General features: G+C 46.5%; 1 protein-coding gene across 1 annotated transcript in view; it reads left to right on the top strand.

Annotated features, from left to right (window-relative positions):
- Positions 1 to 12,782, top strand: part of HECTD4 (HECT domain E3 ubiquitin protein ligase 4) — a 2,691,195-nt gene that overhangs the window by 237,275 nt on the left and 2,441,138 nt on the right. The gene's annotated exons all lie outside the window — the stretch shown is intronic.

Below are 12,782 nucleotides of genomic sequence, written 5' to 3'. Positions count from 1 at the left end.
AACCACTGGGAGATAGTGATTTTCCCAGAATAATTGACACAATTATTTGCTCAAGATTTAAAGCTGGAATTTGGGCCTCGGTGTCATCATTCCAAGGTCTGCAATTTTGCCACTTAGTCCACCTTTTCTCTCCTGACTTCATGAACGTTGAACTTTTCTTTTTGTAAACAAATTTTATTGGATATCTCTCTCTTGCGTCAATTTAGTATAAGCCACATTATTTGATTTAACATTGGTTTTCTCAGATTTCGTTTTTTCCTTTGCTATGTGGATATAAGCTATTGGTAGTTTCAAGCAACAGACCATTGATAATAATAACTAATCCTCTCCCCCCGAGTTCATGAAGGTAGAATATGTGAGCAGTTTTTGAGAATCTTGTGTTTTTCTAAGAGCTGAACAGTTGGTCATATTCCCAGTTGTACTCCCGGTAAATGTTTATATTTTATTGACAAATATTTAGCTCATTTTTTAAAACTGCTTACGGGTTTTTCATATCAAGCCTTTTATTGACTCCAAGGAACGTAGGATGTCAGAGGAAATAATACAAAAACAAACCTCAACATCCTGTTAAACGAGATTAATAAGTAGAACATTGTTTGTCAAACTCCTTGATGAATGAGATGCGTCTCTTGCGTCACATTGCCTTGGTATTCCCAATGTGAGGCTGTGAGATTTATTGCTCGGTGGCACAAAGCTCCTTTGGGTCCTGTATGTTTACAGATTGCTGTTTCACTCACTGCGCTTTATAAAGCATTGTACCCACTTGGAGGTCTTTCGTTTGCAGCTGGTAATAGCAAAGTAAAGTACCTACCCAGAAGGTTTTTTCCAATTGCCTATAGTCTCAGTCAGAAAGTAGTCAAGCAAGAGACGCAACTACAGAGAACTTTCAGTTAGTACGAGGGGTGCATGTTTACCTCTTGCCCCTAATTGGATAAATGTACTCGGTTCATATATTAGAAGAAGGAGCTGGTAGTGGTTTCCTTCTAGAAAGGACAATAGTCTATTAACGGTGCACAGGTCACATCAGAGTAGCAGTACTGAAGAAAGTGATATTTTGAAAGTTCTGATAAGAACCTTGCTTAAGTTACAGACTCCTAGGTGTGGATAGGTGTAGCGCATAGCTGCCAAGGTTTCGGATTGCTATGTGTGAAATGTTTATAATTATGAGTAATTATGAGTGACATTTCAAAGACTACGAGTGACCCTTTCTACTGAGTAAAATGAAGCAAAATGAATGTGTCCGTGTCCTTGTGTAACGTAGCTGGGACTCATCCAAAGCGCTCTAATACCTTCGGGTCATATTCGCGCTATATAAAATCGGTGGGGAAGAAAGTAAAAAAAGCAATGGGAAACAAAGAGGCTGTAGTGTCGCGCTCTAGTCGTTACGTGATCAGGTAACGACGTAGAGCGCGGCCGCCATTTTGCATACCAAATGAGCGCAATTATCGGAACGGCACAGACGGCTTTTCCCGGCGCTCTCCTGATTTGTATAATAAATCTTTTGAAACCCTCATATGCACCAGAATATTAATTCTCCAGTATTAGGGGTGTCTTTCATAGATTCACATGCTTGAATATTCCCCGTCGTCGAAGTGGGAGTCCCACGGTACATAAAATAGCAGTAATATATGCATGTATATATATGAGAAATATTATAAATAAAATATACATACATATAATGCAATAAAATGTAAACTTTAAAAAAAAGTACCATAGAACAGAATAGGCCCATTGAGAAGCCCAAGGGAGAATTCACTTTAGTAACTTATAGGAGTCATTATGTGTTGGTCCACATTCCAGCCAATCAGGCTGTAGCCTCCTCTAGAACCTTCTCCTCAGAAGCCCAAGTCCTCAGATTTTCTACCGCACGTCGTGTGAAGGGAGTCTCCCTGAGCTCTGCTCAGTTTCTTCAAGTTTCTTCATATTTTTTCTTCAAAATGTCTTCTTCAAAGAAAACTCTGTTCAAGGCTTGTCCTTCCTGTGGGAAACTTCGCCTTTTTCATGAGGATCCACACAGTAAGTGTATTTACTGTTTATATCCGGACCATGTTGTCTCTACCTGCAGACTCTGTCGCAAATTTCCTCCCAAGACCTTGAGGGACAGAGAGGCTCGTCTCCTTCTGTGGCTACAGAAGTTGAAATCATCTGACAACGTCGTGTCCGATGCTGAGAGTATGTCATCTGGCTTTTCTAAAACCTCTCAGAAGCGTGGGTCTGAGACTGAAATCCCCTCTCCTTTTCTTAAGAAGAGTAAAAAGCTGGGATCTTCCATGGATGTCTCCTCACAAGACTTGCTTCAGGGCGCGCCTACGGGACCTAGTTCTCTGGCGTCTCGTCCCAAGACCATGCCCTCCGTTTCAAAAATGGGCATTGGCTCGTCGACGGGCTCGTCGACGCGTCCGTCGACGTCTTCAGCGTCTACGAAGTCTGTTTTGACTTTTTCCACGTCGACGACTACTTCTTCCATGTCGACTAGTTCTGCCACGACGATGATCATCTCGTCGACGAGCAGCCAGGAGGTGAGACCCATCTCTTCAATTATTATGATCTCGTCACTCACACCGTCGACGAAGAAACCACCGTCGACGCATCCATCGTCGACGGCTCTCCCGTCGACGAAGACCAAGGCTCCATCGTCGACGACCGGATCCTCGTCGACGACAGCCCCGTCGACGATACCATCGACGCAGATGATGAAACCCCCGTCGACGGCTGCTCCGCCGACGACTTCCTCGTCGACAGCAAAGACAGCGATTCCATCGACGGCCTCGTCGACGGCCTCGTCGGCGGCCTCGTCGACGACCAAAAAATCATAGTCTACCAAAATTAAATTTCCTACGCCGGATGCAGCGGCGCCAACGAAAAAACAACTAGAGGGTGTTAAGGCTATGCCACTCTCGTCGACGGGCTCGTCGACGACACAGCAACCCCTACAATCTGCTGCCACCTTCAAAGTGGTTTCTACTTCGTCCCTCAAGTCTGTGCCACTAATACAGTTAAGTCCTATTAGGAGTGGCTAACAACCTCCGGAGAAATTATTTCAATCTGGAGCAGAGGAATCTGGAAATGATTCAGAAGTGGATCAACTTTACCAACCAGCAACCAGTCCATCGGATTTACACATAAAGTGTCAGGACTACAGCGATGAGGATGAGTATGCGGATAATACCGTCGAAGATGGGAACGTCCTTTTTCCATTGGATAGCACACAACAACCTAATTACGAACGTTTTACACAAATTCCTATGTCTATGGTGAAAAACCTACAACATATGCTGGATGACTACAATCGTAGATTTCCACCATCACTACCGCCTTCCCCAGCACCCCAAGTGCAGCGGTTCCAGGCTCCAGCTCCACGCCCTCAGTCTCCAGTGCTTCAACCACAGTCTCCAGCACCTAGGCCTCGAGCTCAAGCGACTGTTGCACCTACGTCTCCTTTAGGTGCTGCTCCCGATACAGATAATGAGGGTCAAACTCCACACACTGGAGATAATGACACTGATGATGAGGAAATGCAGGATTGGGACAATTATAGGGCACAGACACCCTCTACTCCACCAACATCACCGAGAACTTCGCCACCAGTGGATATCGCAAGTTTCCACAGCCTTATGGTTCGTGCAGCAAAAAGGTTCCACCTAACGTTAGAAACACAGCAAGCAGAATGTTTTCTGTATGACTTTAAAGACTTGCCTCAACGCCAAACTCATACCATTCCCATTATTGACCACATATGGGAAGATGGTCTTAAGTTAATGGAACGTCCTAACTCCATTCCAGCCGTTCTACCTAGACTGGACAAAAAATATAAAGCACCGCCTACTTCCCCGGCCTGCTTAGTTTCTCAGCCTAAAGCAGACTCAGTGATCACTCAGGCGGCACAAAAAAGGTCTCGAAATCCTGCAATACCCCTAACTTCCCCTCCGGATCAGGATGGCCGCAAATTGGATTCCATTGGTAAAAAATTTACCACAATGGCAGCGACAACGGTAAGAGCTTCCAACGCCTTAGCCATTCTGGGTCGATACGACCGGCAAATGTGGTCCGAGATCGCTGGTCTACTTCCCCAAATGCCGGACTCCATCCGGGAGGAAGCACAATCCATCATTCTCGAGGGAGAGAAGATTTCGACGGAAATTATCGACTGTGCCGTCGATATAGCCTCTACTGGATTCCGACAATTGGCGGGTGCTGCAGTTTTGCGTCGCCAAGGCTGGCTGAAGTCAACAACCTTCCGGCCGGAAGTTCAATCCAGAGTGCTCGATTTGCCCTACGATGGCGAGTCTCTGTTTGGTAAGCACGTTGATGATGCCTTGGAACTCATCAAGAAGGACACGGACACAGCGAAGTCCTTAACAACTCTGCAATACAGAAAGAGGCCATTTCGTGGGGCTCGGGGTAGAGGAGGAGGAACCTCTACTTTTCGAGGCACGGGCCAATATAGAGGATACACTTACGACAACAGGCAAAAAGGATCCTATCAGTCCCAAAATCGTTCATCCACCTCCAGACCTTACCAACGGAAGTCCAACTACAGAGGTGGTGCGAACACCAGCAAAAAACAGTGAGAGGATGGTGCATCTTGGAGGTCGAATCTCAAAATTCTTCTGCAATTGGTCGAACATCACCTACGACCGATGGGTCTTGGATGTAGTTTCAAAAGGACACACCCTGGAATTTACGAAATTTCCCCCCGCTCGCCCGCCTTCGGGCCCACCTTCTCCCCATTTCAGGGAACTGTTGGCCCAGGTGCAGCTTCTGATCAGGAAAGGAGCCATAGAATTGGTACCGCAAGATCAACGCGGCAAGGGATTCTACTCCCGTTTCTTTCTAGTAAAGAAAAAATCAGGAGAGTGGCGCCCCATCTTGGATCTAAGGGCTCTAAACAAGTTCATTGCGTCCAAGACTTTTCAGATGCTAACCCTACTTCAAATCTTGAATTTCCTCATTCCAGGAGAGTTCTTTTCGACAATAGACCTTCAAGATGCATATTTCCATGTGCCTATTCACACCAGGCACAGGAAATACCTTCGTTTTACAGTCGGCCAATTTCATTACCAATTCAAGGTCCTTCCATTCGGCCTTCGATCGGCACCGAGGGTGTTTACCAAAATGCTAGCCCCGGTGGCCGCTTACCTGCGTTTACAGAACATCCAGTTTTATCCATATCTGGACGATTGCCTCATAAAAGCCAGGACTTTCCAACTGACACAAGAACACACACAGGTCTGCATATCCCTGTTCGAAACTTTAGGTTTCTCCATCAATTGCCTGAAGTCACACTTTCACCCTTCTCAACAGCGAGATTTTCTAGGAGCCTCGCTCGATTCTCGGCTAGGGCAAGTGTTCGTGTCACAGGAACGTCAGAACAGAATGTTGCAGAAAGTTCAATTCCTGCAGTCAAGAAAGTACGTTTCTGTTCGAATGTACAAGTCATTCCTCGGCATGGCTTCCTCGTGCATTCAACTGATTCCCAACTGCAGGCTGCACATGAGAGTCCTTCAGGAAGAACTCGACAGCCAGTGGAAGCAGGTATCAGGGTCATTCGAGGACAAGATCCATCTAACGTCCCGCATGCAAAGAGCTTTGGAGTGGTGGGCTCATCCTCCAAATATAGCAACAGGTCGTTCATTCAAGGACGAGCAACCAACACTGACACTGACGACAGACGCCTCCCTGGAAGGTTGGGGTGCTCATCTCGACGGAATGTCAGTGAGGGGCAAGTGGACAGCGTCTCAGCGCACTTGGCACATAAATCGCTTAGAACTACTGGCGATTTTCTTGGCCTTGAAGTCCTTTCAAAGAGTAGTGCAGGGACAGACATTGTTGGTGAAGACAGACAATACCACCAGCATGCACTACATCAACAAACAGGGCGGCACAAGATCTCTCGTGCTATCACAACTGGCACAGGAAATTTGGGACTGGGCTCTACAACGTCAAATACATCTACAAGCTATTCATGTACCAGGTGTGGCCAATGTGCTGGCGGACGCGCTCAGCAGAGCCCTCTCGGACAACCACGAATGGGAACTACACCAACCAACGTTGGATTACATCTTCCGACAGTGGGGCCGACCGCAGTTGGATCTCTTTGCAACGTTTCTCAACAGCAAATGTCTAACGTTTGCGAGCCGGCATCCACACAAGGAGTCGAGTGGGAATGCCTTTTCAATAAATTGGTCGAACACCTTCAGCTATGCATTCCCTCCTCTGCCGCTCATTCCACGTCTGTTACACAGAATGAGATTCCAACCATGTCGGATGATCCTGATCGCACCCAAATGGCCGAGACGTCCTTGGTTCTCAGATCTCCTCCTGTTCTCTCTGACACAGCCGATACGGTTGCATCCTCTGCCACATCTTCTCACAATGCATCAAGGTCAAATATGCCATCCGGATCCAGCATACCTTCAACTTCATGCTTGGAACCTGAGTACTATGAATTTGCACACATGAATATCGACAAGGATTGTAAGACAGTGCTATCAAATGCTCGAGCACAATCTACTGTCAAAACTTACCAACTGAAATGGAAGCGTTTCTGCGCTTGGTGTTCCACTAAATCACTAGATCCCATGCGTGCTCAGCCAGAACAAATCTTGCCATTCTTTTTGTCGCTAGCAAAATCAGGACTATCTCACTCTACCCTTAAGGTTTTTCTGGCTGCTATCTCTCGTTTCCGTCATGATGGCATAACATCTTTGTACTCTTCCAGGATCATAAGACAGTTCTTCAAAGGCCTTTTTAGGATGTTTCCTCCAATCCGTCGGCCTCCACCTTCATGGCGACTCAACCTAGTTCTGTCTCAGCTGCTTTTGCCTCCATTCGAGCCCATCCATTCTTCCAATCTGAAGTTCCTCACTTGGAAAGTGGCTCTGTTACTTGCTCTGACCTCTTCTAGACGCGTCAGCGACATTCAAGCCTTTACTATACAGCCACCGTTTTTGCAATTTTCCAACGAGGCTGTCACCTTGAGAACAAATCCCAGTTTTATTCCTAAGGTTCCCAGTGACTTTCATCTCAATGAACCTATTGTTCTTAAGACCTTCTTCCCTGCACCTCAATCTGCAGCGGAGCGTTCCTTACACACTCTGGATGTGAAGCGCTGTCTTAAATTTTACATTCAACGCACAGCTGCCTTCAGAAAGTCTGATCAATTGTTTGTTGCATATGGTCCAGTATGCAAAGGACAACCAGTAACTAAACAGACTATCACCAGATGGATATCGTCTGCCATATCCTATTGTCATCAACGGGCTGGCAAGCCCCTTCCTGTTCCTGCACGAGCTCATTCCACGAGAGCTGTGTCGACTTCTGCTGCCCTCTTTGCGGGGGTACCTCTAAGACAAATCTGCAGAGCTGCTACTTGGTCCAGCAGCCATACTTTCACGAAGCACTACTGCCTGCAATCAACAGATGCCGCGGATACGGCAGTGGGTCAGGCGGTGCTGCGGAATCTTTTCCATTAAAGGTGAGCCTCTGTTGCTACCCGCCTCCAGTCATAAAGGTATTGTCATGTTTTGATTTTTTATTGCTTATTAAGTGATAAGGTATGCCTAAACTTAATTTGTATCTTCCTTTATGACTAATGTATGTTTTACTGCTTTCTATTCTTATTCAAGCATGTGAATCTATGAAAGACACCCCTAATACTGGAGAAGAACATAAGTTACTTACCTGTAAACTGTGGTTCTCCAGTATTGGTGTCTTTCATAGATTCACATGCGACCCTCCCATCCTCCCCTCAGAGGCTCTCTTCTCCTCAAGCATTTATACTTACTTGTGCTACGAAAATCTGAGGACTTGGGCTTCTGAGGAGAAGGTTCTAGAGGAGGCTACAGCCTGATTGGCTGGAATGTGAACCAACACATAATGACTCCTATAAGTTACTAAAGTGAATTCTCCCTTGGGCTTCTCAATGGGCCTATTCTGTTCTATGGTACTTTTTTTTTAAGTTTACATTTTATTGCATTATATGTATGTATATTTTATTTATAATATTTCTCATATATATACATGCATATATTACTGCTATTTTATGTACCGTGGGACTCCCACTTCGACGACGGGGAATATTCAAGCATGTGAATCTATGAAAGACACCAATACTGGAGAACCACAGTTTACAGGTAAGTAACTTATGTTCTTGGGGGGTAAAATAGCCTCATTACAGTGGTGACGAGGCCTGGACCTGGCAACAGGACGGCACCAGAACCCACCAGAGAGCAAGCAGGGAGACCATGAGGAACAGTGACTGGAAGCACTGCACATAGCAGGAGAGCGTGGCAGAGGACGACGGCATACAGACAAGCACACACAGGGGCAGTAGCCACAACGAAGGGGACAGAAGCACCTCAAGTAAACAGTGAAGGAGGACACTCATCCCCACGGCGAGGGCAGGATTAGAATGCTGAAGGGGGAAGAAACCTTGGCACTCCCGAGGACTGGGGAAGCGTGCCAAAATAGAGATAAACCCACAGAAAAGGGGGATACACGTGTGGGAAAGAAGAGTAGTGGCGGGAGACGACGTCGCGCCGGGTACAACGTGACCCAGCTAAAAGCACCACAGGACATCCAGGGCCCTGGCGGAACGATCGCAGCACAGTGAAGAGGGTGCCTTGGAGCCCCAACAAGACCAAACGCGACGCAGAAGCACAAGTGTACCGGGTAGTCCAAGAGGAAAAGAAGCATCACCAGTAGGACGCGCCGAAATGAGTGCGCAGGTGTCTTCACTCACGACTCCAATCCCGTTCCTGCCTAAACCGGGTGAACCCCTGATGAAATGGGAAGATTGGAGAGAATATTTTATGAACTATTTAGAAGCCTTAGAAGACGAAAATGGAGAAGCATACCCCAGCCAGAGGAGGAAGAGAATCTTACTTCACAACTTGGGCCCAGAAGGAATCCGGGTCTTCCAGAACCTGGTCCCCGTGCAACGACAGGCCGTTGATGATGATGTATTTCAACACGCGATAGAGGATCTGAACAACCATTATAGACCAGCAGTATGCATGTCCATAGACAGATATAATTTTCAACAGAGGAAACCAGCAGTGGGTGAGTCCATAGACTACTATGTGGCGGCGTTAAAGAAATTGGCGATTACATGCAAGTTTGGAGCGTTGCACGATGAGTTCATCTAAGACCAGATAGTAATGCACACAACAAACACAGCGATCCAAGACAAACTGTGGGTGACCGGGGATGCCACCCTGAAGGAAGTAATTGCTATGGTAAAAAAGGTGGAACTATCCAAAAGATGTGTGGAGGCTGCGAAGGGAGAAAGCACCACGAGGCTGAAGCTGAACCACCAGTAAGAGGTAAAACAACGGCTGCAGAAGGGAAGGCACAAACCAAATGGACCCCACGACAAATGCAGGTGAAGTAACCAAATAGAGAGGGCAATAACACGTGCTACCGGTGTGGAAGCCCATCCCATGCAGCATACGACAAACGTTGTCCTGCCTTCCGAGCAAAATGCATGTATTGTGGAATCTTAGGACACTTTGAGAAAGTGTGTCACCGCAAGTTGAAAAAACCGACAGTCAAATACATAGCACAAGATGAGAGAGCAGAAGAAGAGGGAGGTGAAGAAAAAGAAGACAACGTATTGTGTATTGAAGAACAAGTACTGGGCATAGACTGCAGACGCTCCAAGAAACCCAATGCGACATGGTGATAGGAGGGGTACAGATCAAGATGGTGGCGGACTCTGGTTTCCCATACACCATCATACAACAGACAGTGTGGAGTGAAAACTTTAAACCCAGACTGGGATCGCACCTGGAACCCATAGACCTATGTCCGGTCACGTTCACAGGAGAACCCATCCCAATGGTTGGGTACCGAGTCCTGAAGTTCGAATTTAAGGATCGCAGTGCAGAATGCAAATTGTACGTGGCTGAAAAGGGCCCCTCCGTCCTGGGATGGATGGACCAAGGCGACCTGGGCATACAACTGAACCCAGGAGGGGACACGCAAGTCCTGATGACTGGCATAGAGCCACATCCAAATGTCAAAAAGATGAAGAGCGAATTTCCCACGGTGTTTGGAGGAAGAGTGGGAAAACTAACTAAATTCACACACAGAATTGACCTTAAGGAGAACGCAACACCAGTGTCCCACAAGGTGAGAAATATACCTATAGCAATCAGAGACGCAGTACAACAAGAGCTGCAGAGATTGGAGGACAATGGGATCATTGAACCAATAAACAGCTCCGAATGACTGGCTCCGTTGGTGATAGTGGCAAAACCCAATGGCAAAGTTTGTTTGTGTGTGGACCTCCAAGAACTGAACAAATGCATAATTGGGGAGAAATTCCCATTACCGAGGATAGATGAAATGCTAGCAAAAACAAAGGGGATAAAATGGTTTTCTACCATAGATCTCACCTCTGCCTACAATCAGATAGCCCTGCATCACGCGAGCAGAAAACTGACATCCTTCATAACGCCTTTCGGGTGTTATCAGTTTCGCTGGATGCCGTTTGGCTTAGCGTCAGCAGCGTGGTATTCCAAAAACTGATGCACAAATTGTTTGTACAATACTTTCAAGACAAGATCCTGGTGATGGGCAAGGATCAAGCCGACCATGAAAAAAAGCTGGCAATGGTATTACAAATCCTGGAAAGAAATGACCTAACAGCAAAGTGGGAAAAGTGCAGATTGGAATGGCGTCAGTCACTTACTTCACTTACTTGGGCCATGAGATCAGTGAGCAAGGCATCACGGCCAAGCACGCCATTGTCAGGGCGATATGTGAGGCACCCGCACCAAAGAACAAGGAAGAAGTGAGATCATTCTTAGGGATGGTCGACTATTATAGTAAGTTCGTGCAGCATTTCGCCACCAAGACTCATCACCTGCGACTAATCATACGAGACAAAACAACCTTTGGGTGGACGGAAGAGGTGCAAGGAGAATTTCAGAGACTCAAGGAGGACATCAGCAAGGCAGTCCCTTCACAAGGTTATGATCCACAAGGACAATCCATATTGACCACTGATGCGAGCGGGAAAGGATTAGGGGCGGTCCTTATGCAGGAGATAGATAGCGGAGAAGGGGTGACTATCAGCTTCGCGTCCAGGTCACGATCAACCAACGAACAGAAATTCAACGTGATAGAAAAAGAGATGCTGGCAGTAGTATGGGCAATGGAGAAATTCCGTAAGTTTATATGGGGCATGAGATTCCAACTTAAGACGGACCGCAAGCCCTTAGTCAAAGTGCTCACGTCCTGTGGTCACGCAAGCGCTGCACACCGCATAGCTAAAATGACTCTGAAGCTGCTGGAATATAGATATAATGTTGAATACATCCCGGGAACCAAGAATAAGATAGCAGATTATCTCAGCCGAGCTTCAGCTATGGAGGAAGCACCGACCGGTGCAGATGAAGACGAAGTCAAGGTACCATTTATGGAAGATCATGATGAAGTGATCAGTAGCGAAGAATGGAAACAAGCCTATGAAAATGATCCGGATATTAAAGAAGTCAAGAACTTCATTCTGCAAGGATGGCCAGAGAAAAAACACCTGAAAGGAGAACTCAGGAAATTCTTCGAAGTGCGTGAGGAGTTATCCATAGGAGCCCAAGAAACCTTCCTATTCAGAGGAGATAAAGTAGTCCCTACAGTGTCGATGTTACCATGTTTGCTAAGCGTGTTGCATGAAGGGCACCTAGGCATAGTGAAAACCAAGATGAGAACCAAACAGATGTACTGGTGGCCGGCAATGGACATTCAGATCGAGAGATATGTGACCAGTGCCAAAGGGCGGACAAATTTCAAACCCTATTACGGCCTTCCTTGGGGAAGTTTGAGAACCTTGACAACCCGTGGGAGGAACTATCCATAGACATTCTAGGACCGGTACTGGATGCACAGGGAACACCGAAGTATGTTTGTGTTCTCATTGATCGGTATTCTAAGTGGCCCGAAGTGGATAAACAAGAATAGATGGACAGGGAGACAATTCTCAGGTTTCTTACAGCCACCTTCCTCAGAGAAGGAATCCCCCGCTCTATTCTGAGTGACAATGGACCTTAGTTCACATCGGAGAAGTGGTACAAATATATGGAGGGAAATGGTATCAAGGCCAAACACACATCGGTGTACCACCCGGCAGGCAACTGGCTAGCCGAAAGGTTTAACCGTGTCATAATGGGCGCCATACAGTCAGCCATAGGGTTGGGGAAGGACTGGGAAAAGGAAGTGTGAAGTGCGCTGTGGGCATACCGAATCACACCCACGGACACTGGGTACTGCCCGTTCCAAATATTAAAAGGACGTCACCCCTTCACCAAGGACATTATGGCGTGGAGGGAGAAGACGGTTACGAGTAAATGGTCACCGGCGGTAGTGCAACACAACTTGGAAAGAGCACAGAGAATATATACCGAGCACTACAACAAGAGACGAAATGTGAAGGAGACACTGTTGGAAAGAGTGGTGTGGGTCAGAGTCAAATTGGCCCAGTTGAGAAGGAAAGGAGATAGTACATACAGCGCACCCATGCAAGTAAAAGAAGTGTTTGATCGAGCTGCATTACTGAGCGACGGAAACGTATGGTCGTAGGATCACATGTCCAAATGCAACAAAGTACTTCAGTGGGCAAGAGATGAAGGATTGAGGACACTAGATTCAGATCGATATACCACTGCTGCATTTAAATAACTACTCTAGCTTTTTTACTGCTTGTTGGAGGCTAGCTCCTTTTAAAATTGTGTATTTTCAAATTATTGTTAAATGTTTTAAAAATTGCCCTGGAATTACTC

Source organism: Lissotriton vulgaris, chromosome 11, assembly GCF_964263255.1.
Source record: "Lissotriton vulgaris chromosome 11, aLisVul1.2, whole genome shotgun sequence".
Classification (NCBI taxonomy): Eukaryota; Metazoa; Chordata; class Amphibia; order Caudata; family Salamandridae; genus Lissotriton; species Lissotriton vulgaris.
The sequence above is the reverse complement of the archived record's forward strand: the minus strand, read 5'-3'. Positions and strand labels throughout refer to the sequence as shown.